Below are 4,609 nucleotides of genomic sequence, written 5' to 3' on the forward strand. Positions count from 1 at the left end.
TTTATTTATTTATTTATTTATTTATTTATTTATTTATTTATTTATTTAAGAGAGAGAATGAGATAGAGCATGAGAGGGTGGAGGGTCAGAGGGAGAAGCAGACTCCCCGCTGAGCAGAGAGCCCGATGTGGGACTCGATCCCAGGACTCCAGGATCATGACCTGAGCCGAAGGCAGTCGCTCAACCAACTGAGCCACCCAGGCGCCCCAGTTGTCTACTTTTTCATCAATACTACGCTGTCTTGCTTATACGGCTTGTGTAGCCGTATAGTAAGTCTTGAAGTTGGGTAGTGTCAGTTCTCCAACTTTATTCTCCTTCAATATTGCATTGGCTATTTTGGGTATATTGCCTCCCCATATAACTTTAGAATTAGTCTGTTGCTATGCATAAAGTAACTTGCTGGGATTTCGACTGGGATTGCATTGAATCTATAGATCAAATTGGGAAAAAACTAACATCTTGACAATATTGATTCATCCTATCCATGAATATGGACTGTCTCTCCATTTATTTAGTTCTTTGATTTCTTCCATCAGTTTGTAGTTCTCCTATAGATTTTTTCAATTATTTTATTGTGGTAAAACACATATAACCCAAAATTTATTTATCATCTTTTTTATCATCTTATTTTTTTCATCTTAACTATTTTTAAGTATACAGTTCAGGGGTATTAAATACATTCATCATAATATTATGTAGCCATCAACACCATTCATCTCTATAACCCTTTTCACCTTGTAAAACTGAAACTCCATACCTATTAAACAATAACTCCCTATTTTCCCATCCCCCCAGTCCTTGGCAACCACCATTATACTTTCTGTCTCTATAAATTTGACTACCCTAAGTACCTCATATAAGTGGAATCATACAGTATTTGTCTTTTTCTGACTGGTTTATTTTGTAGCATATGTCAGGATTTCCTTCCTTTTAAACACTGAATAGATGTTATTTAGACCTAGTGTGATCATTTCTCAATGCATACAGATATCAAATCATGCTGTACACCTGAAACTAATATGTTATATGTTAATTATACCTCAATTAAAAACATTTTTTAAAAAGACTAAACTAGGGGCACCTGGGTGGCTCGGTTGTTGAGCGTCTGCCTTCGGCTCAGGTCATGATCCCAGGGTCCTGGGATCGAGCCCCGCATCGAGCTCCCTGCTCCACGGGAAGCCTGCTTCTCCCTCTCCCACTCCCCCTGCTTGTGTTCCCTCTCTTGCTGTGTCTCTCTCTGTCAAATAAATAAATAAAATCTTACAAAAAAAAGACTAAACAATATCCCATTGTATGAACCAATAACCATATTGCAAACTATATACCATATTTTGTTATCTATTCATCTGTCAATTAGCTATTGTGGATGATGTGGCTATGAACATGGGTGTGCAAATTTCTCATCAAGACCCTGCTTTCAATTCTTTTGGGCATATACACAGACATGCAATTGCTGAGTCATATAATAATTCTATATTTAACTTTTTGAGGAAATGCCATACTGCTTTCCACCACCACTGTACCATTTACATTCCCACCAATAGTGCCAATTTCTCCACATCCTTGCCAACAATTGACTACATGATAGATTACATTAATTTGATGTGATAGATTACATTGATTTTTGAATATTGAGCCAGTCTTGCATACCTGGGATAAATCCCATTTGGTGGTGGTATATAATTCTTTTTGTACATTGTTTGATTTGATTTACTAATAATTTGTTGAGGATTTTTGCATCATATTCCTGAGAGATATTGGCCTGTAGTTTTCTTTTCCTGCAATGTTTTTGGTTTTGGTATTATGATAATGATTGAGTTAGGAAGTATTCCCTCTGTTTCTATCCTCTGGAAGAGATTGTAGAGAATTGGCGTCATTTTTTCCTTTAATGTTTGTTAGAATTCACCAGTGAACCCATCTGGGCCTGCTGCTTTCTGTTTTGGAAGGTTATTTACTACTGATTCAATATCTTTAATATCAATATCTTCAATGTCTTTAATAGATAAGTTTTGGATTATCGATTTCTTCTTGTGTGAGTTTTAGTGCATTGTGTCTTTCAAGGAATTGGCCCATTTTCTACGTTATCAAATTTGTAGCCATTGAGGTGGCTATAGCGTTCCTTTATTATTCTTTTAATGTCCATAGGATCTGTAGTGATGTCTCCTCTTTCATTTCTGATATTACTAATTTGTATCCTCTCCCTTTTTTTTTCTTAGCTAGCCTGGCTAAAGGCTTATCAATTTCATTGATCTTTTCAAAGAATCAGCTTTTAGTTTCATTGGTTTTTCTCTATGGATTCCTGATTTCAACTTCATTGATTTCTGCTCTAATTTTTATTGTTTTTTTCTTCTGTTTACTTTGGATTTAATTTGCCCTTCTTTTCTAATTTCTTAAAATGGAAACTTAGATTACTGCTTTTAGATCTTTTTTCTTTTCTAATATATGCATTCAATGTTCTGAATTTCCCACTAAGTACTATTTTTGCTGTATTCCACAAATTTTGAGAAGTTGTGCTTTCATTTTTATTTAGATCAAAATATTTTTTAATTTCTGAGATTTCTTCTTTGACTGATGTGTTATTTAGAAATGTGTTGTTTAATCTCCATGTATTTTGCAAGTTTTCCAGTTACTTTCTGTTATTGATTTCTAGCTTAATTTAATTGTGGTCTGAGAGTAGACATCATATGATTCGTATTCTTTTTTTTTTAAGATTTTATTTGTTTATCTGGGGGGAGGAGGGCAAGCACACACACGTGCAAGCAGGGGGAAGGTCAGAGGGAGAGGAAAAGGGAGAGAATCCCAAGCAGACTCCATGCTGAGCATAGAGCCCGACACAGGGCTCGATCCCACGACCCTGAGATCATGACCTGAGTTGAAATCAAGAGTCAGATGTTTAATCAAATGAGCCACTTGGGTGCCCTTATGTAGATTCAAATTTTTGACTTATATTATTTTTCTTCTTTCTGAAGAACTACTTTGTTAGCGTTTCTTAAAAGAAATGGCAGGTCTACTTGCAAAAAATTCTCTCAATTTTTGTTTGAGGAAGCCTTTATTTCTCCTTCACTTTTGAAGGATAATTTCACAGGGTACAGAATTCAAGATTGGTTTTTTTTTTTTCTGTCAATGCTTTAAATATCTCATTCCACTCTCTTCTCTTGCTTGTATGGTTTTCTGAGAAGTTGGTTGTAATTCTTACCTTTGTTCCTCTATAAGTAAGGAGGTTTTTTTTTTCTCCTCCAGCTTATTTCAGAATTATATTTTTACTTTTCTGTAGCATAAATGTGATATGCCAGGGTATAGGTTTTTGTTTTTGCATTTATCCTGCTTGGTATTCTCTGAACTTCATGGATCTGTGGTTTGGTATCCCTGTTTTCATCTGTTTCTCCAGTTTGTGAGGCAGCAGTTTTCTGCCCTCACTTCTGGGACTCACGGCACATGTCCTTATCACTCTGAGACCTTTTATCACTTGCTGTGACCTCTCTTCTCTTACAGATCTAAGAATTGTTGATTTTTTCAGGTTGTTCACCTTTTTACTTGTTATCACAGAGAGGTAACTTCCAAGCTTTGTACATACTGGACCCAAAGAACCATTGTCTTTTATACAGATGATTTTATCTCCCACCAGACAATGTTCTACCTGTACTCTTTTAGGTTCATGCACTAAGAAACTGATCACATCCATCCAGTAAGGGATGGAGCTGGACTGGGGATGAGATCCAGTTTTACCAAGACTCTACCTTTGTTTCATCCTCATTCTCCAGGCATGGTCCTTCCTCAGGTCTGGAAGCTCTCCGTCTCAGCCTGCGGACTGTGGGAGATTTTATTCTGAGTATTGGAGGTTTTGAGTTTAACTCTCCTGTCTCCTGCCCCACATATCTTCAAAATCTGGCAAATATCCTTTGTTTCAGGCAGGTGCTCTTTCTCGAATTGGACTTCGTCTTCTCAACACCATGAGACTGCTGAAGATTTCACTCTTTTATTTAGGAGCTTGCAGGAGCCTGTAGCTCCTCATGGCCATCAAAAGCTCCATTGGTTTCTCTTTCTCCCAGTAGAGTCTCTTTGCCTGAGCTAAACTTTTGTGCCCAGAATTGGCAATTGCCCCAGGGAAGAATATTTGGGCAGTGATCCTCAGTTCATTCAGGGAGGAAAGCCTCTTCACTCTCTGAAATTTTCATCTCATTCATTCATAGCATTGCATTTATAGCTCTCTGCTATCTTTAAAAAGATGATTCTTGCAATTTTTCTGTTTTTTTTTTTTTCCTTTTTCCCTTCTAATTCTTACAGTGGGAGCACTGACCTGCTGAAAACTCTATATCTTGGTTGGAAACAGAGCTTTTTTTTTTTTTTAAACTTATTTAAATTCTAGTTAGTTAACATACAGTGCAATATTGGTTTCAGGAGTAGAATTCAGTGTTTCATCACTTACATACAACACCCAGTGCTCATTAGATCAATGCCCTCCTTAATGCCCATCACCCATCTAGCCTATCCCACACCTCTCTCCAACAACCCTCAGTTTGTTCTCTATCATTAAGAGTCCCTTATGGTTTGTTTCCCCCTCTCTTTTCCCCTCCTTCCCATATGTTCATCTGTTTTGTTTCTTTTTTTG

This window comes from Neomonachus schauinslandi, chromosome 11, assembly GCF_002201575.2.
Source record: "Neomonachus schauinslandi chromosome 11, ASM220157v2, whole genome shotgun sequence".
Lineage (NCBI taxonomy): Eukaryota > Metazoa > Chordata > Mammalia > Carnivora > Phocidae > Neomonachus > Neomonachus schauinslandi.